Below are 26045 nucleotides of genomic sequence, written 5' to 3' on the forward strand. Positions count from 1 at the left end.
ACTAATTCGCAAGCTGAAAAGTTGTCAGGAGTTGCTGGTCTGAGCCCTGATATAAAACATACACAGAACCATACATATAGGATTCATCTACATAACTGTTACTCGTATATCAGTTAATCAATTGATAAATAGACAGATGCATACTGGAAAAAGAAAATAAAAGACCATTCAAGGAAGAACGACCTGCAAGATATTAACACAGCCGCATCACGAACAAGAAAGAGGGGAAACAAAAATACACAAATTTACATAAACGCGTATGCGGAGACAGTTGCACATATTTGCCGTAGTAGTAGTTGCCAAAATCACCGAATAAAAAACAGCCACACACGCGGGTTCTTACTCCAAAAATTGGCCAAATTCCAGAAAATCGTGTCGAGATGTAAACTACAGAGCCTTATCTCAACTTTGCGGTTAATGTTACTACCGCGTCTGCAAGCAAACTATTTCCTTGCCGTTTGTCCGTTGTTCATTTTCTTTTCGCCTCTTCCTGATGCTCTACTGCTGTTTGACGTCGCCGTCATTGGCAGAGCCAGACGCCGGAGTGATACGGCCGTCGCTAGCACAAGTAGTGAAAAGCTGCTTCGGCGCTTGGTACTACCGGACTTCTGCTGCCGACTGGCTGGCCGTTACCTGCCCAAAAGTGGGTCAACTCGGCATTACTGCCTCCAGCAGCCCCAACAACTGCGACCACGTTGGTTACGCCAGTGCACGAAAACGGATAGATTGCATCGTTCTAGTCGTTGTGATTGCTGCTGGTGTTGCTGTGGCAGTTGTAGGTGCTGGATAGTGCTCGTCTACTGAAACGGTGCCTTTGCTAAAAAGTAGAAAACACCATTGAGAAGCGCCGAACAAGGGATAGAGGGAAAACGTGCGAAAGAGTGGGAGAGAAAAGTCAGCCGTAAGGATATAAATTTCAACTAGTTCTGGCTGATATTATGCTAGGTAGCGAGATATCGTCTTGAAGAAGTGAACCAACCAATATTTAGAATGTTGGCCGAAATAACTAGCAAGGTGTAAGAGCGGGTGTTAATGTTAAAATTAGTGAAAACTGTATAGAATACGGATGAGGCCTCAAGTGAAAGGTGATTGTGTTGAACGCAAAAACTATTAATGTTTTTTCATACAGGTTTAAAAAGTAGTCACCTGTTTGTGCTTCAGAATTAATATTCATTACTAATAATGGAAAATATTGATTACGGCTTGCTCAGATAAGAGACTTTAATTTTCCAACATTGTCACTTGGACGACTTCTGAAATCTGACTATTTTTAAACCTTGTCAACCGATCTGAAGACACTACGGTGCTTAAGACAACTAGGAAGCAAGGTTACATCGTACTTACCGATGAATATACAGTTGTATCCTATTTGTAGAGAATTATTTTTGTTAACCTTTCGTAAGTAAATCTCCAGGATCACTGATTTTGATCCATACAATCGAGGACTTCCCCCTATTAGGATTGTATTCATAGAGAATATGATTGGTTTTATCCGTGGTTACATAAATGGCATTGCAATCATACAATCAGCTATTACCCTAAATAACAGTACATCACTGTTCACTTCTTGTTTTCCTTATTATTCATACTTAGTTGATAATTTTGCAAATGCTGAGTTATGCTCGTTGGTCATGCTTTCCTTGGTACCGCACTCAGAGAAATGCTTCCAGCCATTCAGGCCACACCGTCCTGACGAAACGAGGCTGGGTAAGAAGGGAAGAGAGCTGATCGAGCAAGGTAGATTTTATTGCTACCACGTATCGATCGTGTTTATCACGACAACAAACAAAACCGTGTCAGATCCCGTGGCAGACGTTTTCCAGTCTAACGCCAAATTGGAGTTCGTTTAAATACAATGTTTTAACAATCATGAGGTCCTGGAAAATATTATGTTTCTCGGAGTGTGCGATATCAAATGGTTCTGTGCATACAGCATAAAATAATAAATATAACTACCTGTGAAGTATTTCAATGCAGACGCCTTTATTTTGTTCATTTACATACATTAATTCAAAATTCATGTTTGCAAAATTAGTATCAGCCATAAAACTATTACAAAGCAAACATATAAAAGTGGGTAGTAAACGAAGTAACCAAAAAATAGTTGCAGTAAACGAAGCGTCGATACGTCCGCATAGACAGCCTAAACACGACGTTGCAAGCAAAAGAGATGGCAAGTTTGGCCCACACGTAACAATGATATAATGACGAGGAAGAATATTACCTATACATATGAAAGTTAATACCTAGGCCTTAAGGTCACTCCTTGAAATTTTTTTCCATGCATCTTTATTTATAGGGCAATAACGTTACATGTGAGAATTTTCGTTCGTCGAAAACAGGCTCGACATAATAATCCTAAATGATAAAAATGGTAAAATTTACATAGTGCCAAATCCATGTCTACTGCAGCTCTTAAGCGCACCCGAAGGAACATCACTAACCATCCATAATATCTTACTAAATCATGACGATGCTTGAAAATCCAGTTTAATTTTAGCTGCAGTTAGTCTAATATGTATAGATTTATATTTTTTATTGTAGTTAAGCAATGTTCGATTGATGCTTTTCACACCAGTAAGGGGTATCATTGCCCCTGTTTGAAATAACACTATAGTCGCTATGATATACGTTACAAGCGTAAATGTGACAAGCTTTTTTTGCTTTTGTTGGAGCAGGTCAAGACAGTTCAGTAAGAAACGGTGGCAGGCTAAAAAATAAGGTGCACATGGCTAGAAGGGGTGATCACTGCTAATAGCAGCATATTCTATGCACATATTCCATATGTGTGAAAACAGTGAGACCGCTGTATGAAAAGCGTTTGGTCGGTTATCGGAACGCCGTTCAGTATTGGCAAAGTTGTTTGAGAGCGTCGCAAATTTAATAGATGTATGTCCAAATTTATTTAGAATATGATCAATTTATTTAAGCTAGATGGACGGTATTTATAAATAAAATGCTTCGGATCGTTTCGTTTATATATCGTTTATTGTATAGCAAGTTATATTCTATATTCAATCAAGTTTTGACTCACCTCGCTTGCCCTTTCATGTTTAAAATCAAATGGTTTAATAGTACGAAATCTCCTTTCTCTGATTTTGCCAAAATGGCTATAAAGTTGTTATCAGCTTCAGTTGCAACGGGTCATAACATAGCATTCTTGCGATACTATATTGACAGAATGCAAACTATTTGTTGGTATGATAACTAGTAAAACAGCAGCGTAAATTGGCTGTCATAAAAGTGACGGGTTTTACACTAACGAAAGATGAATAATACAAAATATAAAACATTTCTAGTATATGAAAACTACCTCAGCGAAACGGATTTTTATTAACAAACTAAAAAAAGTTGTAAACAAGGTGCTCCATTTGCAGCTTCAGAAAAAAAAATCGTAACTTGAGCGATTGTAGTCTATTACAGTATAAACATATATACTGCAACATATGCACATATATATGTATATATTCAAGGTGGGGAAAGTCTCTTATCACTTTAACAGAAATCACACTGGGAATTTTCACTTTATTTTTCTTACTTTCGATTTTACAATATTTTACCAGATGTAGCATAAAGGCCCTCAAACTACCCACAGATTTTTGGATGGAGCAGCTTCTCATATATATATATATATATATATATATATATATATCGTACTGCTTTTCTTCTTTAAGAAATATACGCTAGCAATTTTTTTCTATTTTACCTTAAAGTGCTATCTTCATATTGAAAAGAGCTATGCATTAAATGCAATCTTAAAAACGAGTATATAGCTTTAAAAAATGGAAGGTTACCCAGAGCAAATTGTAAATTTTGAAACGAGACACGAACTCTGAAACGAATCCTACAAGTTACCGCTTTGACACAAAAAGTCTAAAGCGATCCAGCAGCCCCATGTAGCGCATGCCAAGAAGTGATAGCAACAATGTCAACAATAGCGCAATGTCACCGTTACCTACAAATGTATAGAGGTGCCTCCACACTTTCCTTTCTTTTATTCAGCGCTGGAATTACCCTCGCTAGCGACTGTTGTCACTGCTGTTGTTTTCTATTTCTCATTTTGCCGTTGAAAGTGTTTCAACGCCTTCCTTTTTGGGTCATAGTTTTCCCACCGAATCTGGTACACAACGGCACCCTTGTCTTAGCGTACTGCTGTTATCTTCCTGTTGTCGTCAATGCATTTAACTGGAAACACCCAAAATTATTTCAACATTTAAGAGTGAGATGGAGCCGAAGTGAGTAAATGATGACACTATATCGGTGTGCTCATCACTTAGATAAGTACATGAAAAATCTTCAATTGCAATTATAGAACAAGCATTATATTGGAAAACGTAACTAAATATACCCTTAAAAGCCGATGTTTGAAACATACAGTCAAGAAAAATGGCTAGCCAGACAGACGCCGGTAACAGTAGTGGAATTTAATCCGTTTTCCTACTCTACAAATTGCACAAGTTCCTTTTATATTTCTATCGTTTTATTTGTCTTTATGCAACCGTTATAATTTTTACCGTTTGTTAAATACGAAGAAGTTCATTCTGTGGGGCTGCGGTTGTGTGAAATGTGCAAGTTTATGACATGTGACTATGATGCGACGCAGAGTACATAAATAAAGTTAGATGGCCACCATAAACGGCTGTCAAAAAAGCGGGCTATTAAGCTTCAACTCTCATTAAGAAGATTTGCCCTGACTAATCATGCAGCCTGAAGTGCCTCATAGCTTTTCGGCTTTGAAGTATTTTAGTCACTGTTCCATAAGATGTATGCGTTCAGTCTCATAAATGCGCAGGCTTCATAGGTCATCTGGCATTGTTGATAGTTCTTTTTTTTTTTTCGATTCATCCGTCTATCAAATCTGTTTTTCAAAGAAACCTTCGCGCGGGATTTGAATCAGCGGCTTACGTTACAGAAGCTTATGATATCATCCTCGTTAAAGTCTTAGCCATCATTGGAAGTGTTCCAAAACAAGTCTTGCTGAACCTGCCCTTGTTTCCTCCGATTCTATGGACCGGTGAGATAATCACATTAGCAGCACCTCCTTCACTTTGTTTCCTTCTCCAGGCTTTTTGTTTCTCTGAGGTGTAAATCAGCCATGACAATTATTTGCCCTGCGAAACACATTTATGTGCTAACATAATTTAAACTGTAGATGTACTTGATGTTTATTTGCTCGCGATGGTGAAGGGTAAATATTATTTAATTGAACGTATATTTTAGTATAGTATTATTACAAAGTTACGCTTAGAAACGCGAGACAAGGGCTGCTTACAACTCCCATTAGATCCTAAACAAAATATACAAAGATGATACACTTTGGACGTCTCTACGGATCAAATTTTTGTTCAATAAAGATTTGTACGGAAAATTATTTAACAAAAGTTATATTAAAATATTGAGCTTTTGCAATTATATGAAAAGTTGTCAGCTATCCATTTGCAAACGCTAACAGTGTTATGCGTACTTATGTTTTACAGGCAAACGTATATTGTGGAAGTCTCGTACACATTCCTAAATTTGCATTCTACGCAGTTTTACTGGTAAGAGCTTATAGTCTCGTCGAATTTTCGATGTTGTATGTAGCCGTTATGCGTACACGTAACATCAACCGTAAAAACAATGGCTCATCATGTAGGCCTTTGCTTGTAACTGGGCTCCTAAAAAAAACCTGATGCGGTGGCCTAGGCCGTCAAGCCCATGGCTCAAAGAGCGCCAAGGGTCATTGTTTCAAGTCCCGCCCAGACACATCGTAGACAACCTGCAGAAATAAAGAACGTTATTTATACCAACAACTTCTCAATTTTCCATTTTTAAGGATAACAAGGAAAACAGCAGTAGATGATTGTGTATTGTAGATGATTGAATTTATTTCCGAAAATCTAGTTAAAAGGGCAGAATATATCAAGCATAATATTGTAAGACATGCTAGTTAGCTAAAGAGAAATGATGTGTACTCAAGGTACGTCTTTACATTACATTAAATATAAAATGTATGTTTAACAGCCCACCTTGGGGAACAATTCTTGACAGCGTAATTAGGACGCATTGATAGGCTCACACCAAATGTCTTTTAGTCACATTGAAGTTGTGCAACTTGATCTTAGTTGAATAACTCGTGAATGCATAAACTACTTGAATGAATAAAAAAAGAACAGTTAGCAGCTGCAACAATGGTGTTGCTAGAGTGACAATGTCACAGGATAATCCCTGGGTCCGCTATGTCCTATGACTGTGCAATAGCAAGCACATAACAGGCACAGGGCATGTGCGTCCCTCGAGGCACATGCAAATCGGAACTGTGTGTGACTATAGGAATTGTTCTCCTATAGGAGAGTCAGCTAAGGAGCCACAATAGTCAACAAGGCAGAGAGCAATAAAGGAGGTAATTGCCATTACGGGAAATTAGAAGCCATTCTAAGAGGTATGTCAATAGCTACTGTATTGAATTGAAGTTAACTAGACCCCTTGACAAAGTGCAGGAGCTCCACTAAGACACAATTGCAATGAAGTCAGAAGGACAGCCGACACACATATTGACGGCGCTATTTTTTTTTTCTAAGTAGTGTCAGCTTCAATAAGACAGACGTATAGCTTAGGAATAGATTCATCTGCCTTCTGCTTCAATTGAAAGCAAGAAGAAATTCACCAAACAATATGTGTTTGCAAATTATACAGTGACGCTTCTGAATGACGAATTTCCCGGAAGAGTGCTGGAAATGTGTAAGGTGCCATGTATAAAGTTTACTGTTTCTGTTTCGACAGATGTTTTAGCTACTGCAGTGTTCACAGACTTACTTAACCGGCTGGTAGCTCGCTTCGTTACCAAGCTGCTGCTGCTGCTGCTGCCCCTATCATTTGAATGATTGGGGACTAATGTCGATCCAGGGCAAGTAAAAGACGCCACTCTAAACCTCCATCCCCGAAACCAACCGGTCTACAGATGTGATCTGCGGATGAGGGTACTCCGCAGGTGATTGATGACCCTCACATGTAACCGGATGATTAATGTGCATCTGTTTAGATAAGATGATTAGTTATTCATTAAAGTTTTGCTATGTATTTTCGCCGAGGGAAGCAATGCTAGACGGCAATACCGGACGTAAAACTCAAGGTATCTGGTTACTTGTCTACGTGAAATGAGGGTGAAAAATTAAGTTGAAAGAAAATGGAGAGATAAGCGCCCTGATACCTTTTACTCTTGAAATCGGAAAAGTAGTTACTAATTTTACAGTGGTCTTCTAATAATACTAATGTCTTAAATTTAAAATGTTTTTGTTTGTAATTACTGAAATCTGTCGGCGCCGATATTCCCGCAGTGGGCGGTAGTGGCTAATACAGGGTGGGAACCAATTCCTAAAATATACTATATTAAACTTTTATACAGGTATCGTAAAGTAAACAGGGCAAAAAAGATAACGTGATATATAACACTACACGTAGGAAGCCTAATAATGTCTACGTTAAACGTAAATGCGCGATGAGCTCAAATTCTCGAGTCGTCGGATCATTCGAGAAGATTGCAAACATTGAGCTACAAATGCCATACTACCGTTTAGCGACTATAGCATACATGTACCCATTCGGCATCCAGATGACTCAACACGAGCTTTAGAATGTTCACAGCGAAAACATTTGATTTCTACCTTCAATTCGATAAAACTATTTCCACCGAACTCGTTCATTTTTTTCACAGAGGAATAATAGAAGGCACAATTAGCTTATAGGCTATATTCATAAAGCATGTATCACAATACATATTCTCTATAGATGCATAACATATTTTTGCGGAGACCACCAGATGGCTCCGGTTGTGATACAAGTCGCCTAAACCTTTCAGGTGACTGGTAGGAATCAGATAAATATTGCAATATCTCTTCAATTATCGTAGAGGCTCAACGGCCAAGGCGTGTCGTTTGTTATCAAATAGAATTTACTAATAATAGATAGGAATATAATGTAATTAACCGTTTCATCAAAAGATCACACAAAAGCTAATTTTAATGCTTCTCAGATTAGTTATTCACGCAGTTTTATCGACAGTGGCAAAAGGGGATACATGTACGGATGCAGAACCTAACCCAAAATAATATATTGGCTTTCTGATCCGGAAAATTTACGTTCATACTCACTATAGCTGCCGTATTTACTGGTCCTGCTCTATTCTGCTTCTGAATAACGTCCATTCAGGTTTCTGTTTCTCTAACAGAACATCAAGCGAAAGAAGGCAAACTAATCAAAAAGCGCATAGAAATTGTTACTCTAGATAAATTCAGCTCCAGACGAAGGACCAGCGAAAAGTTTCGAAAATGTCAGCCTTAAAGCAGATGGTCACTTCCTGGCAAGCTGTTAATCTTATTCTAAGTCATATTGATTTTCTCTATGGCTGTTACCAGTTGGCATAGTCCAATGTGTTTGGCAAAAGCAATAGGTAACTTGCGCGGCTCCATCATCTTTGACTTTCATCGGACTCACACTAGAACGTGTGGATATGTATTAGAAGGCATTTAGGTTCGCAAATGAATGTGAATATCTGACGTAGCTCAACGTGAAATCTGTAATAGGCTGAGTCTGATAGCCAGGCAATAGCACGAAAAAGTCAAATTTGATAATAATTATTTACTCTTAACCATAATTAGAAAAGCAGTGGTGAATATAATAGCACTAGTAAATAGTGAATATATACATATATTCACTAATATGTATTGCATAAATAGAATTATTCTAATAAAGCCTGAGGCTTCAGAAGTCGCATTGATTTCCTTAGGGGGGGGGGGGGCCTTTGTCACTTCAGAGCCTGTCTTGCCAAACGTTCAAAAAACGTCTGAAACATTGCAAAGCAATTGCTAGTAGACAGTCTGCATCCATGAGACCCGCTCTGTATGGCAAAATTAAACGATAGCGCCTCTGGATGTATCGGTCCGAAGAAAATGGAAACAACGAATATGGCTGAGACAACGGAGATGGCAGCAGCCGATAGGGTTTACGGTAAACTAAATAGAGAGCTCTGCCATAACTAGGTCTGTTACCGTTATGAACGAATACCTACGGTGAGACAACTAACGCTGTGCCAAACTGATTAGAACAATCAAGTGCGCTTACGCCAAGACTGGTACAACAGAATACCCCCATATGTATGGCACCAAGTCAAATGGCGCTCGTCTCAGCTTTTGCTATGTCGGATTGAAAATATCGTGACTATATCGAAACACGGCATTCGTATCCAGTTTTTTTTACGGCTATTTCCATCGACAGTCATCGACAAGTTGTTTTGTTGTTGTTGTACGGCAGACATAATTTGCGATGCGACTTTGTTGCGAAAAGTTGGTGACACATGTTAGATTAACTTAATTTTCACGATGTGAGCGCATATTAAAGACTATTATTTATTATAAGCTATTATTTAACCATCTGCAACACATAGATTTGCTTTAATTACCATAGCGCTAAAGGCTCGAGAAATAACCGGCGTTTGCTTCTATTTTGACTGGCCAAGGAACTGATATAGTATGAGCATTTTCAGAAAGCTTGTTCCTTAGTTACACTTCTCATTATTGTGTGTTTACCTTCAGGGTAAGATTGTATGCATTTGGCAGGACGGGCGAATAGTGGAACTCGATTTGGCTCTGGCGATTCGGTCAGTGATATAAATAGATTCGACAGTAGAAGAAGATATTCATAGTTGTTGTTATTCTAAAATGAGGCTCTGTGTCAGCGTCAGCAATTGGCTCCACATTTTCTAGCAGCTTCATTATTTCACAGAAACCGTTCGTTGTACGCAATATAGATATTAACTATAGTAGTCAGTCTTGAGCGTTTGTTATCTGAACTTCAGAACTAACAATGGATCGGCCGTCCTTGCTCCTCTACAAACGAGAAACGACAAAGCAAAGCAGTAAATTAATGTCGCTAATTGAACCAGCAGTGAGACCCTATAGCAAGCCAAATAGATCGGACCAAATTGCATATATATATCTATGTATCGCTAATGTACGTACGCGCCTATAGGGACTTCTACCGGGATGACGGGAAAGAAAAAGTGAGCGAACGAACGAAGCAGTACTGATCAATTGTTATCTTAGGAATCTCAGCTTGTTTCAGGCCGAAACAGGATTCTTACTACTCGAATGCCTGTCTGTGCACGCTTTTAAGGCCGATCACGATATTTTCCAACACGAAACATGTTTCGAATGCGCTAGGATGATGCAGCAATTTTATGCGTAAACAGTGAACATATGTCACTTCTACTAATCTAAAGCCGAACGAGCAAAACTTGCGAATGAATTTTAATTATATTTTTTCAGCATAATTCACGCTATAGTTCAGGTGACTTAAGATTTCTAAGAAAAAAAAATCTGTATCGCCTCGTATCGCCGCATTAACCACTGGATCTCAAGGCTTTAAGCTGCCCTATTCATTCAACTAGTAGGTCATTGGGTACAAAACGTCATGAAATTATGCTGTTTCATAACTGCACAACGTTTCGCGATATTTATTCGCTTTTGAAAGATGCATCTTGGAGTCGTAGAGTATTTAGATCGATGGACTTTTCGGTGAACGCGTTATGGGCGGTCTGTTTTCAAACACGCTAGGAAAAAATTTTGAATCCGAAACTGGGTAAGATAACTATGGGATCGTCGATCTTTCTCAAAATGCGTGTATGTAGGTAAACAAAACAAATTGGGACCTGAGCGAGCGTCGAGGACGAAAATGTAGGGAGGCCTGCTTCGTCGAACCATAATCAGTAATGAAAGATGTAGTTTCTACGATCATCGCAGGCGATGACACCAGTTAGTAGATACTAATGACCCGCAGGTACATCATCCTAAAGCACATGTAACCTATAGTGTCTATTTGACAGTCTAGTCCAGACAGAACCCACCGCAGGCCTGGTAACCTCTGACCCGGCGATCGTGGCTGACATGTGCAGCCACCGAGTAGAAAAGATAATGAACAAGCTATACTCCTATTACAGAACAAGAATCGCAGCAAGAAAAATGAGGTAATTTATAGTTGAGGCCTCTCTATCTCATAAATGACGATTTTTTTTTAAATTTCGGTAACATTTCCATAGGAAAATTGCTCAAATCGCAACATAATGATAAAACTGTAATTTGAGATTTACAAGATTAACTCTTGTAACCAAATGGCAGAACGAGTATTGACTGAGAATGAAAAAAAAAACTATCTTTGTCAAAAAATTAGACTGATCCAAATCAAAAATTAGGTCAGACTGAACGACCTAATAAACCATTGGCACGTATTATTGCAATGAAGACTTCTCTGGATGATATTGCCAAGTTTATACTTGTATTTCACTGATAAATATTCGCCAATACTTAGAAAACAAAAAAGCGCTAAGGGATTGTTCTCATTCTATTAATAACAACCAATAGTGAATAGGTAATTATTTTAGATAAAATAATCTTAAATGTTTAGGCCATAGTATCGTACTAACTTTCTTTCAAAGACAGAGCTTGCAGCTTAAGCTAGGGCCTTTGTGTCTCAAATAATTATTCATGGATTCTTGATACAAGACCAACCAAAAGTAGATTTCTAAAATCGAGGCGACGCTTATTTACGAAAAGTTAGACAGTGGATTTTTGTATACGGCGTAAACACTGTTTAAACATTTGCATAAAAAAAAATCTAACGAATGCTGCCGGTAGGGCAACTGATATGAAATGTACCGTGTTGTAACTACTGAGATTCATCAAAAGAAACTATCCATTTAACATATGGCAACGAGGGTATTTCATATTGATGATCGACTAAAGCTAAAGGGTTTCAATCGTCTTACTAAGCAAATAGCTTTTGTTAGTAGCTAAATTCTACAGCTGTAGCTATACTGTTATTATCCGTGTCATGTGTGCATTTTGATAGGTACACGTAAATTATTATAGCGATAACTTAATACGGTATCTCTTGCAGCCGCATCATAATAGAAATGACCTAACCAAGATCTGATTATAGAAAAAGAGTATAAGAATACTATTTTTGAACTTTTTTATCTACCATTAGATCCTTACTGTAGATGTATAGGCCTGTATGGCATTTATGGTTCTCGCTTTAATTCTAAATACTGGACCGGGTTTGAATAGGACAGGTTCTTACTAAACACTTGCGACACTGTTGCAACATATCATTGTTATACTTCACCTCAATGCCATTCGTCGCGCCTTTTCAAAATTAAGGCTACGAAAAGTCGCTCGGGTTAGTCATCTAATATCAGTGTCAGAATAATATAGCAAAGTTAATTCCTGAAAACAACAACCAATGCACAAAAGCGTCCAGTCTTGGCCGCACGAACAATCAATAAGAATTTGGCCATATTCCTGACTCGTTGGATACGTAGTTGATTCTGAACGCCACACGGATAAACACAAAAAGCCTACTACCCAAAAGTGATCGGATCACACTTGTATAAAACATTACTGCTTTACTGAAATTCGTATAGGGGTGCAGTCAAAACTACGGACTTTCTCGCAAATGATACGGAAGCAATTTAACCGAGACGGGCACCGAATCTAGTCCGACTTAAACTAGATCTTATAAACAGAATAGACTGAAGTTTTAGATGTCCTGGTTCTGCATGATTATAGTGCGTAGTCGATATTTGTGTCGGAATAGTTATATCATAATGTAAACAACTTAACCGAATGTAATAAATGAACAAATACTAATAAGCAAGGTAAGGTGAGATTTGATAAAGCAGCCACGAGCCAAGAACACGATAAGAACTAGACCCATCAATTTTTTTTTATCTTTAATTTAATTTTTTTATTTACATTTCAATGTAAATATTAGTGTAATATCATCCGTCAAGAGACAGACTATTTTAGTACTGATTCAAAATGGAGTGCAGCACAAACTCACGCGAACGCTTTGAGAAGAATGAAACTATAGCCATGGTATAGTCAATAAGGCCAACCAATAAATTAACTAGGCCGATGCAATTGAAATGAATTTACCAATACGTCTATCTTAACACAGCGTCGAATTTAAAACCTATAAGGAAAATTGCTGCAGTATAGTAAAGTCCTAAGATTAAATTGCCTTTCGTGAAAAAATTGCATTAAATATAATACATAAGTATAAGTTGCACTAAAAATAGATACAAAACATCTATATATATATATATATATATATATATATCTGTTAAGAACATGCTTAACAAAAGTATCGGACACAAAAACAGAAATGCTAATAAAGCCATCAGAATAATTCTTTCGGTATAGTTTTGTAACTTGTTTCACTAGAAGTTGTGGGTCTTGCTAGATTTATCTGGGATTTTCCCAAGAGGTTTATAAACCATACAGGCGGCTCTCTTACAGCTCAGTCTATCTTTTTATAGTCACAATCCCTGTTTTTGTTTTTTTATAATCATTTGCAGCAGTAATTTTGCCGATGTTGAGCGGCCGCTCGCTTAGCGTTCATAGCTTGTACCACAAGGCACTTAGAGGGATCCATGACAGCTTAAAAGTTCAGTACAAGTCCGTAACAGGAAGTGGACTGGTGTCATTTCCGACTGCTCTGCAAGGCACCTTAAGACATGCATATGGTTCGGTTCCGTTGATTCCGAGAAGAAGCCAAACAGTTACATGCAATGTGCAGGGTAGAAAGAAAACAATTGAAAAAGTTCTCAACTTAAATATGTATGTACACGTTAAACAACTTACAGCACAAAGCGACAATGCAAGAGCTGTTTTGCGGTTGTTCCGAGAGCTTATCAATGACATAACAATAGTTGTGTTTTAGTTAAAAGAGATTTGTATCATTGAATCTTGTAATGGGCAGAGACTCCAAAATGTTCGACCAACCAAAAACACTCGTAGCACAGAGTGTACGACTTGAACGCATACATAGTTAAAGAAACAAAACGTACATACATAATCGTACTTTAAGGATACGAGTACAAAACAGTTTGAAAAACAGGCCACATTTTACTGTTGATAAAATCAACTGGTTGCAATTGCGTCAAGATATAATAATCAAGAAACTCTGAGGAAGACTTGAGCGGGACGCTTAATAATGTCACAATAAAAAAGTGATTTGCTTCTTTGTTTAGTTTAGGTCCAGTTTTCGTTCCAGATCACATGCTTTGAAGGCCGTTTAAAGGACTTCCTTGCCTAAACAAGCTCCAGTGATGTACATATTCTTGTGTTTAATATTTATTAAACGCTGTTATACTTTTGCGCAACAAATGTTACTCAACTAACGCAAGATCCTTGGTTACTTACATAAGTGCCTCTCACCAGTCGGGAGTTCTTGCAAACTCCTATGAGAGAGAACTTCTAAATAAATTCTAAAAAGCTTCGGTTTGCCGGAACAGTTAAATCTAGAGTAGGATATACCCAACAATGTAGATCATATGCAGGACTGTAGCTGCGCAAGGTGTTAGATGCAGAATATTAGACCATGCAAGCTAAAATAGGTTTATGAAGGAAACCGTGCTATTTTTCGTGCTCGATTTTGATATTCTAATTACTATCAGCTGAAAAGCAGGTATACGTTCATTCAGTCAGAATTTGAATCGACCGTATTTTGCCTATCGGTTTATCGCTGCCGCCAGTTTCCTCCAGGCTGTATAGAGCCATTACTGAGCTTGATCAGATAGCTTCATGTCTCCCATTAGCCACCTGTAACCTCGGTACTATATAGAAGGATCGGATCGTAAAAGGTCTCGAAAAACTGAGCCGAAGAAAAGCGTCGTTTTAAATGCGTGTTGAATTTGTAGCGCTCAGTACGCAAACGACCGTGAATCTTCCGCTAGAAACACCTCAGGTCGCGTTTTACTATTGGCCGCGCCGCTGTCCTTACTAGAAAGCTAAATAAACAATGGTTGATGGAGAATTTGACCAATCGCTGTGTAACATATGGCTACGTTACTACGTATTTTATGACGTCCAATGCTACGCCAATATACGTAAAATACCGTGCGGTAGTATTATTGTTGTTGCATCCATATTCTTAAAAATCATCAACTTGACAAAGATGAATAAACGCCGCATCTTTTTCGAATCTCAATAATCAATCGGAAGGCGGAATGCTTATTTGTCTGGTTTTAATGCGGAGCTCTTATATTTTTTCCAATTTACATATTGCCACAAAAGGATATTTCTTTTTTTAAGCTTCTCATTTGGTATTCTATTCTCAAGTACGTAAAGGATGACGCATTAATTCACCTAACTTAAATTAGAAGTTTATCATTGGCTACAAGCGTTTTTTGAACACACGGAACAGAGCTGAAGTTTAAAAAAATTAGCTATCCCGTAACAGAACCTGAAAACAAAATAGTTCGCGACTAACCTTTGGTAAATATCATTGAGGAAGACTTCTAGGTAATTGTACTTAGGTACAGATTTATTGAAAGTATGTTCCTACGGAGCTCGAAACATTTCGGCCTCAACACCTCCGTTTTAAATAATATTGCCTACGGCTCGATGAAAATCATCTTGCATATATGTACGCTAGTGATTAGTAATTGAACGGTAAGATGACGCTGGCAACTGGATGAGAACGAGACTGAATAATTTAAACTAACATATTTATACGCTGTCCATATCTTATAATCCATACTTATCTAAGCAACATCTGTAATACTTGCGCATAAAATTGCGCCTATCTTAGAAGCTAACACTATTTTTTCAGCCTCCAACAGGCGGTTTCATTAGCATAAAAACATGTTGTCTAGTTTGTAAAACAAGAAGTCACAGTAGATTCCTCTCCAAGGTAAGCCTACAAACTTTAGGCCGTCAAAAGGTACTATCTCATAACCTACGAAAAAGACCGCATTCATAAACATAAACAATGACGTTTTTTATTTCCAATTGGAAGTTAATAAAATCGAACTCTTTTATTTGACAATATTGCTCAAGAGCCTGCGGCATACACTTGCATGCCGAGCGAGGCAATCAAGATGCATCGATTTGACCGCTTTCTTCAGATAATTTCGTAGGCAACACAGGAGTATAGCTGGCCTCTATTTTACAAATGCGTTTTAAGTAAGATGGTCGAGTGTAGGGTCTGAAGTTGGCATTAAAATGCCGGGTAGACGAAGATGCAAATGAATTGTTATTACTTGGATCCGCAAAAGCAGTCATAGGTCGTACGGGAAAAATGTTAAGTCGCTAATTGATATTTTAGAAAGACTAAATGGATGCAGAGGTCATCGCATTTAGGCTATTATGGCTGTTCAGTAAGAGTTTTAAATACTGCATAAAAGTAGCAAGCGCTGTAGGAAAGCTGTGATTAAGTCCTACGGCTCGAAATATTACTAAAAATCATGTTAAAAAGTCTAACACACAGTTTTGATCAGCGAGTTTCGATCTACACTATGGGCACGGTTTCTAACCAAAAGAGGACATTATCGCTAAATTGTACCTGAAGGTACAGGATTTAAGCAGCGAAGCATCGATTTTGTTCTCAATGGAAGATGCAAGTTATATGGAATCTGAATTTACAATTAAGATATTTCATCACAACTTTAAATGAATAAAACTTGGAAGGAATTGATGGCTTCAATGGCCGCTGTTAAAACACACTGGAAAAGGGAAGGAAGCAAATTAGGCAGAAAACAAACAGAAACCTTTTGTTACATCTGTACAGATTACATTCATGGAGACGACGCACGGAAATCATAGGTAACGGTTAATTGATACTTGAGATCAGGACTTGAGAATATGTGCTATGTTGGATTAGTCTAGTAGAACTTTACTTACGGATGACCTTAGATGCTGGAAATGCTGTTTAATAGATTTTTAAGTTTTTGCCTTTAGGAGCTATTCAGGACCCCGGAATTAGAGAGCTAGCATCGGATTCAAGCGATTATGCTATTTGCATCCTATTTAGTCAAGCTTACAGAAAACATAGTTGAGCGGTCGTTTAGGTCTCGTATTAAGTTTACGTTAGTTCATTGAGGCCATAGTCCTAATAATCGAAACTGAATGAACTGCACAAAATGACCTTTATTAGGTATAATCAAAGAAGAGGTGGCAAATTTTAAAGATTTTAAATAAATATAATTATCTTACATCACATATTGATAAACACATTAATAATGCACCAAGAACAGGCAAGCAGTAGGTAGGCTTAGAAGTAGCACAAAATTATTATTTTACAAGGAAAATATATCGAATTCCGTCCGTATATGTGATGTGTACATACGAGCGACGGTTAATTTATATATATATATAAACTTGTACCTTGTTATTGGTAGGCAGTACACGTTTTTATGACTACTCGTCTCAAGCGTAAGTATATACCTACTGACGTGTTTATTTTCACAATTCTTATATGACCTTGAACATCTTATTTCGGCGGAATACCTCGATCCTTCGCCAGCCTACTTTCATATTCCATGTACCTACCGTAACGTACCGCAGTCTTCGCGCTGCGGAAGCGACCGCTTGACCGCGGGTTAACTGTACCTTGGGATAACATCGATCTTCTGCTGCGGACCTGGTGGCAGAAACCGGTCAGTCGGAGGCAATACTACAATTTTCCAAAGTGGGTGACGCCGTCTATGACACCATTCCTTACCTTCAACACCATAAGGCTCAGAAACCTCACATATTGCGTTTGTTCAAATCCACACTCATCTTATCAAGCAAGGTTGATAGTTTCAAAGGCGGGCGAAATTCGTTAGCTTCGCTGTTGTATATAATTCTCCGTTAGATATAGCTGTTCTTAATGTGTTTATTTGGGATCTTTTTGTTTCTCTGTGAAATGGTGCGCACACAGGTGGCTAAGTCAGCGAAACACTCAAATGCCATCACTAAAAGATTTTAGACAGTAAGCATGCCTACCAGATGCATTGGTTTCCTTCCGAGTTGACAGAACAGATCCCTTACAGATATAAAAGGAATGTCGCATTGACATTATTCTTCAGGGCTTTATCACAGAGTCTTGTATATCCATTTATCCCGCTAAAGTTCCCCGTTCAGGTCTAACGGAACGTTGAATTAGCTTGAAGTCAGCGTTGACTTTCTGCTCTATGCAATGCCAAGCTATCAGGATTAAGTCGAAACGAGAGTTTACCTTAGCCACACTGTCAAATTTCCTGTAAGAAGCCGATCTTGTGGTCGTTGGCGAAGAATGTGGTAACAAAGGCGTTCAAACCTAGCTCCAGCACGAAACTTTGTTTCCTGTTCTCCATCCATGGAAAGAAGCGAACTTCGGCGACCTAGTGCCTTTCTTTGCCCGGGACATTCCGCACGCATCGGTTTCTTTTTTTTCTTTACTCTTGAATCGAATCAAAACGGGCGGTGCTAAGCTCTAATTGGTCGAAATGCCACTTGTTTTCATCTAAATCATACCCATGCTCCTTTAGCTTCAGTTGGTGGATGGGCTATATCCCATCTTTGGACCGTTCCTCCATGTTCCTTGCCACCAAAATGAAGCACATTGACTTATCGTTAGTAGGACGAATACTATATAACCACTCACTCCAATATACAACTACACTGGCAGGATGTTGTTTTACCACTAATATATTGATACACTGATATGATTGTGCAGATTGGGAAAAGTATCAAGGAACGCGTTTATATTTCAGTCGGCGTCACCAGCAATGGTTTTTCGGCCGTTGCATTGTTGTCTCTTCAGTTGATTGCGCAGTCAGGCAACTGACAGATGACGACGGAGTCGACGTGAGAGAGAAAACGCATACATTATTCATGAACATGCACGCCAACGACAAATGACATCAAGAACGCAGACTGTGGTTGATTCGAACGCATGTACTAACAATGAACGCTGTGGGCAAAGGTAGTAGTTGCAGCCCCTACGATTATAGTAGCTTGTGCCAGCAATAGCAGTTTACGGACAAACAACTGCCAACAGTAGCAGGTGTCTGGTCCACGACAATATACTGCCGTCATCGTCACAGAGTTGCTTTTTCCTCTTCTGTGCCTATTCAACAAGCCTCACCTGATTCTCATTTATATTGTACAACAAAAACTACGGGGGCGTGACTAACCTCCACGCATTGTCGTCATATCCCACTTGCAAAGATGTTTATTCTTGTCTGCTTTTAAAGAAAAGCACCAAACGAGGAAACCGTACAAACGTAGCAAACAATACGGTAATTAAATTTCCCCTTCTTTGGTCTGCTGCATCTCGTTATGGCGCACTCCTTAAAATACGATATAAAGCGTTCTAACCTTACACCTGATCGATAAACACGGTGGACAAAAGTATCCTAGGTGTTAGGGTAAAGCACCGACTGAGAGAATGCTTAACGATGCTGGACGTGAAACTTGAAAAATATTACTGAACCAAACCCTAACGTTCCCGTAATTGTATAGTGGTCACGGACATTCCTCCTATAGTTGCCGACAGTGAGATGATCTAGGTTCCAAACAAGGCATAACTCTACGTCGTGCCAATATGGGAGCAATGTTAGCAGAGAAAGTGAAAGTCAAAAAAAAAACACTTGTTTAAACCACGCTTCGGTAAGGAGTTGTGAAATGTTTGCTATTTTTTTGGAAATAAAGTACTATATCCTAAAAAATAGACAAAAATATTGAGACAACAAAGATATTGAAACAGGTTTTTGGTCAGTTAGCTGAAATACCGGCTAGGACAGTCCTTCGATTGAGAACGACTAGGATGAAACCTTGAACATCATTATATAAATGCCCATATTGATTTTTGTAATGTTAGTAAGAGCTACACGTCCATGTAAATTCCACACGGAATAAAAGCTAATATGCGCAGCCCGAGCTTGCAGCTTAGTTTTAGTGAACAAACTATTCTCAGTCCTTTTCAGTTATGCCATAATATGTAAGCGGCACAAGAGAGTACCAACGATAACTGTTTTTCTAACGCACCGTTGACGTCTGGCAGTCTGGCAGACAGCTTGAAACAACGTCAGTCACAAGTGATTTGCAGTTTTGACATAGGCTTATTCTGGTAAATAAATCCTCCATCCACCCTTTGTTGTTTAATATAGGGCCGAAGCAGAGCAGCGATTAGGAGAAAAACTTTTCGCTCATACCCAGTCAGATTTGGTGCCTACAGGTTTGATAAGCATTAAAATAAGGTGCAGAAAAAAATTATTCACATAAATGGTAACAAACATATGATGGATAATTGATTAAAAAAAAATTGTATTTACAATTTAAAATTACTACTGTTATTGATGAGAATCGCAAAGTTTCAAACATTTTGGGGTAGTAACGTTTTCTTCTAAGAAATCTCTTCAACTAGATATTTTATAGCGATAATAATAACGTACTTAAAGTTCCCCAGTTAACGGATTTTGTGCATTAGCTAGTTTTAACCATTGAGACATTTCAAAAGACTTACGATGACTTATAATGACCTTATTGAATCCACTTTGTTATTATGAGAGTTATTGAAATTCGATTGTAATATGCAGCTTTTAAATTTAACTACATCGTATAGGCAATAGTAACAGCTTGTCATCCAATACTTGGGCACTGGAAAACTTCAAGATTATCGATACTTGAAATAGTTAGTTCTTTTCGTATTCAATTAAGCAAGATTGTATACAGTCATGGGAAAAATATGTCAGTTGGATAAAAAATACTCTCTCATATAGATTTTTCTCATATAGAATTATAGCAGAGTTATTGCTATTGGGATTCCTCGTAGTGTTTAGCATAATACTTCTCGCACAATGGGTAGCATTACGTCAAACGAATCCAGTGCACTTATATATGGTCTTTTCGTTTCTACAGCAAGTCTATTGGCTGTGTTGTCAGTACCGTTGGGACGTTCGCATAATTTGTCACTGGCATTAGTTTGGCTGTCTCTCGTTTCGTCTTATTTTCTTTCATTCATTGTTGACAACCATCGTCGGCAGCGACAACATTAACAACAGACATCTGTCAATAAGTGACAACGACAGGTGTAATTGGCGGCAGTGAAATTCGTAGTTGCTTGCGAGGACGGGGGGTCATCTGTGGTGTTGAAAGAAGAAGTTGGTGACGTTTTTTAGTTGCGTGATTAACGACAACCCTGCTGCTATAGACGACAGCGTCATAGTCGAGCTACTTGTCATTTTTTACTATGATGATGAAAATAGAAGGCTTTTGCGCATAAATGTTTTGTCTACTTTGTTGTTATATTTTCCTATACCTATGCCAAAATGGAAATCGCTAAGAAGACAACAATGGTCGAGCAGCCTGTGAAACGATCAATGTAATAAACTAATATAGCAATCGTCTGCAAAAAGTATTTACATGCGTTTTTGTTGTACGTCTTGACGGATTTATTGGCAGATTGGTGAAAATCGTGAATTCATACCTTCACCGTGATTAGATCCAATCTTGTGGTGCTGCTGAGATCACTGTTTGTCTGCCACAATAGTCTTTCCAGAAAGCGACTGAAAATCGATTTGGCACAATTTATGGCACCTCTAATGGCTTTTGACATACACAAGGTGGTAACTTGATTTCTAAGCAGTAAAAGTTCAAGATCAATGAATAAATATGTACGTATAGTTCTCCTGGGTTCGTTTTCGGGGCAAATATTCGTCGATAACTTTATCAACTTAATCTAATTCCTATATATCGTTGCCGAACGATACATGCCAAATGTACAAAGACGGAAAGATAAAGGAATCTCTGATGACACAAGCAGTATTGACAAAAAATGTAACACTATCGTTTTTAGGATTTTACGCAAACGATTCAAAATAGCCTACATACTGATCGCTATATTAAAAGGTGGTCAATATGACAGTGGATAGTAGCGGCGTTTGCATGCTGTTTCGTAACAGTCTTCTGTGTGTATCGGTGTGTGTGTGTGTGTGTGTGTGTGTGTGTGTGTGTGTGTGTCTGTGGGTGTGGGTGTGTGCCTGCCTTCCGAAAGTAATTAAAAATCAATAAGCTTACGGTATTAAACGTATTACAGTATTAAGTAATTAACGAGTGAATGTTATTCGTGATTCCAGTGATAGACGACCTTTTGAAAGGATAGATTCGATACCATATCTCTTTGGATCAAAATAAACTGACACATCGAATAGAGGCAAAGGTTGCTTTTTCTTGTCTGATTAGCATTAGAACAAATCAGATTATGGAGGCCTCATTGAAAAGGTCTATCTAAGACGACGTGATTCAGACTGAGTAAGGAAAACTGGCATTTTTTACCCTCCGCATCGACCAGAAATTTACATAAGGAAAGTCATTATATAGTGAATATATCCGCTGCGCGAGGCCCAAAAATTCCGTTAAAGTCGCATGAAATACAGGCGATTGACCCATCAACACGAAAAAATTTGAAAGTATCAGCATGGGACCCTGACGTACCGCTTTAAACATTAATGGACAAATACAGAATGGAATTTATCGAATGACTTCTCACAGATATGTGACATATATTCGTATGTAAGGGTAGGGTATTGTCAGGGTGAGGTAAGAAAAATAATGCTTTCGTAGTCACTTCGTCATTGCCCTTCTTTCGAATGAAACTAAAATAAAAGAAAGGTTTACTGATGGGTTAAGGCTATGCAAAAGCGATTTTATCATTATATTACTATTCATGACGCGATCAGCTGACGACCGGATTGAGCCTTTGGTTGTAGAAAGAGCAAAGGTGTTTGTTCCGAGCTCCATGGAAACATGCGGCTGATTGATATCCGTATAGGAGTAATTGCTTCTTGAATAACGATTTGAAGTGTTTTTTTTTTTGAAATCTTAGGAGATTCTTTCAGACGATAAAATGTTGTCTCTAATACGTTATGTCGGCGCTTAATCACAAATAAAATGTTTTCAATAAAATGTAACATAGCATATTTTGAATAGTGCGCTTCACTTTTTCACGGTGAGAGCTTAAAGTGTTCAAACTCAGTTTTCATTATTTTACGAAACTGAATGTTCAGTATTATGAAACTTGAATAAAATAGTTAAAACGGTGCCATGAAAATCATATCCATTCTAGTTTATCGGCTAAAACTTTGTGTTTAGAGCATAAGAAAAACTTTTAGTTTAAATAACAGTTTCATAAAGTATGGCATATCAGTATATATGCATGTACCTGCATACTAATGTTATTCCCATGATTGATGATGTATGATATTCTCATGTACGTTCGGTACACTATATCGTAGAGCACGGTAAAGTATGATTTCCGATGTGGAACAATGTACGAAAGGTCTAATTACGACAACAGACAACTTATTAGCCCGTGTTACTTTCTTTGTTAACTTCATGCGACTTGTCACCTTTCTAAGTTTTCTCGTATTCGGTGGCAAAGCGGCAATAAATGGCTTTCAGTAAACAAACAGATTGACGACGTTTGTCGCTGGCCAATTTTCGCATCCGGCCTACGAGACGAAACGGGTACCGAAAGGTTTTGTATATGTATGTATTTACCACCACAGCTTGATACACAATGCGGCCGGAATAATGAAATGATTATTACGTTAGCGGAACTGAAAAAATCAAATAACTAAAATAGGCTGTCGTTGCGTTGTCGTCGCTACGTTTGCATAGAATATATCTTCACACACAAAAAAACTCAATATAGTATGGATGAAATAGTCCAAGTTAATATTTCCTAATTCTGCATTATGTAATAACAACCCTGGTGCGATAAGGTGGCCGATGTCGACGCTGCCACCCTTAATAACTTTTTTGCCCTCGATCTTCTTGACGGTATGAGATGCGCAGACCTGTGTATATGCCGAATGTGCCCCTTCCCACAGCTAGTGCCCAGTACTGTTCGGTCTTTGGGGTACACGCTCAGTGAACGCTTTCTAATAAAGAAATACATAGTTGGGTTAAATCTGGGGACAGAGAGAAATATTAAAGCAAAGCAAGGCACATAACGGTTCGACGTAACATATTGAAATACGACCATTAACTACAGCGGAGAACCAAGTGGCTAGAAGAGAAAAAGAATAGCGCCTTTCTTTCGTAGAACAACTTATACATTTGTCATCCGCAGCTTTTGAAACTGTAGAAATAATAAAGAAAAAAGACGGCCCCTGTTGTACATGACGTTGATATTGATAACAATTTTTAACTTTTATATATGCATAGGAGAACCAAAAGTGTATAGCGACTTCTCAGTCACCCACCACAGTATACGTAGCGTGCTCAGTATGTCCCATATTGCGCTGGACAAATTATTAAATAAACTATCTTTTACTTTGCTCATGAACCGTAGCCAGTGCGTCCTTGACATCCCGCAGGATGCTGCAAACGTCAACGTACGTATTTTAGGGTGATATTCTATCTTAGATAGGTAATGTACATAAAGAGTGAACCTTGGCACGCACGATGAGCCTCTGCTTATTTCAATATGTACACTGGCATGTTTATTAAGGCTTGGTAAAGCATCGTACTGAAGAAGACGAATGATATTTTAATTTTATTTTTTATTCACCTAAGATATGCAGTGTATAATCTTTCAGTTTAGCCAAATCCTGGCAGGCGGTTTACAAAAATCATAAATTCGTCATAGTGGAGGCAGGAAACTTAGCTTCAAAATGACCAATGGTTAGGTATTGTTTGATGTTTTTACTTTATCGAAGCGGACAGTTTACAATGAAAATTGCACTTAAGGATTTGAGATATTTTCAAGAAATAGGAAAAGGTACGTCTGCGATTCTCGAATTGGATGCTATCTTTTTCACCGAAAATTAGTTTATTGCATTTTAAAGTAATAAAAAAAAAAATAATAATAATGGCGTATCTAGAGATATGTTTTAAGGTGCGCGACTTGTCTTGCAGATTTGATCTTATTAAGAATATACAACTATATTTCCTGAGTAATGAGGAATGTTAAGGTGTTGCTCTGGTGAATCTCACCAAGTTTCGTAGAAGCACCGTAAAAAGCTGTTTAATAAAGGGACCCGATCCTAAAATATGCGAAGATTTTGAAACAAAAATGTAACCTGATGCTCTTCTCTTTCAAAAAGCTAAGCATTTGCTTTTGTCATGGAACTCTCCTGGACCAACAACGAGTATCTTCGGAGGATCGCCAGGAACAAAGCTGCGGTGGCAACCCATGTCGTCGTGAATATCGCCTGCACACCATAGGTTTTCTTCTCTCCTAGCTTTTTTCGTACCTCTGCCCTCCTTTACAGTAGCAGCTCCGCCTAGAGCTGTTCTATCCTCGAGCTTCGCTGTATCTCATATAAGCAGACGATTTCCCGTTAGTTGAAGCAGTTTGCAGACGAATAAGCAGCGGCAGCAGTAGCAGGAGCATCATAAATTATTTATTGTTATTCGTTTTTCCTGCTGAACACCCGTCGAGTTTCAGTGTTGCAGCAACTTCTCCGGCCGTGAACCATATAACCATATTTTGGCGTTGCAGTCGTCGTCGTCGTCCCGCTCCCCGCTGATGGCGAGCCGAATTAACCTGGTCTAATCTTAATCTAGTGAGTCGGAGATGCACACGTGCCACCCTGAATTTACGTTTAAATGAGTTACTCTATTGTGCAAAACCCGTAATGGGCAGAGCTTAGCTGTTTGTACTGAGCCGATACATATGCTATATTCATTACAGCATAGCATCTTTAATGAAGGTTAAATTCGTTACGGAAATTGATAAAATGTTTTATATGAAAGAAAAGTTTCACCTATCAATACTGTCGCTGTGTTTTGGAACTGAAAAAAATGCTCTGCGTATATATATATTCACATATAGGTCCTCCTTCTGGCGCGAGGATTAGCTCGGGTAGATCTTCGTAGCTGAGTGTCTACAATGCATGTGGTCTTGGCAAGGTAACAATTTTTCACGAGCCGTCGCGCACAAGGTCTGTAGGCAGAAGACATCATAGAAAATGAATGCCATGGATATATATTCTTATGAAATAGAACTAATGAAATGCTATTTCCTCTATACTTCTCACTTTTTTCTGTTTCAAGGTAAATCGACAAGCATTGTCTTACGGTAAAAAAAAAAAAAAAGGCAATATTATCGATGTTTATTTTGTACAATACCGATACGCGCAAACACGAAATTCTCTAGATAAGAAAAAAAGATCAACAGCAAAAAAGGAATTCCTCTTGTGTTAAAAAAAAGTCAATAATTTGACTTCATATAGACTACGCATTCTCTTCTGCCAC

At 38.3% G+C, this 26045-nt stretch overlaps 1 protein-coding gene and 1 long non-coding RNA gene across 8 annotated transcripts in view; one reads left to right on the top strand and one right to left on the bottom strand.

Moving 5' to 3' along the window:
• Positions 1-999: 999 nt before the first annotated feature.
• LOC111243433 (protocadherin Fat 3-like) overlaps positions 1000-26045 on the top strand; it is a 162584-nt gene continuing 137538 nt past the window's right edge. For 4 of the 6 annotated variants that reach the window (XM_086978391.1, XM_086978386.1, XM_086978387.1 and 1 more), the window contains exons 1-2: positions 1000-1085; positions 5478-5540. The gene's annotated coding sequence lies outside the window, so the exon portion shown is untranslated. Of the gene's footprint in view, positions 1086-5477; positions 5541-25624; positions 25701-26045 lie in introns of those variants that run through there. The other 2 variants (XM_086978390.1, XM_022788992.2) reach the window with 2 other exon arrangements.
• Positions 1973-18966, bottom strand: LOC147759102 (uncharacterized). Of its 2 annotated transcripts, XR_015319800.1 has the most exons (5): positions 17367-18966; positions 8130-9863; positions 6009-7013; positions 4515-5758; positions 1973-4185 (listed from the first exon to the last, which is right to left on the bottom strand). It is a non-coding gene; the product is annotated as an uncharacterized LOC147759102 (long non-coding RNA). The 2 variants fall into 2 exon arrangements; XR_015319799.1 differs by lacking the exon at positions 8130-9863 and having other exon boundaries at positions 4515-7013; positions 17367-18955.

Source organism: Varroa destructor, unplaced genomic scaffold (genome assembly GCF_002443255.2).
Source record: "Varroa destructor unplaced genomic scaffold, Vdes_3.0 BEIS01000001.1, whole genome shotgun sequence".
Lineage (NCBI taxonomy): Eukaryota > Metazoa > Arthropoda > Arachnida > Mesostigmata > Varroidae > Varroa > Varroa destructor.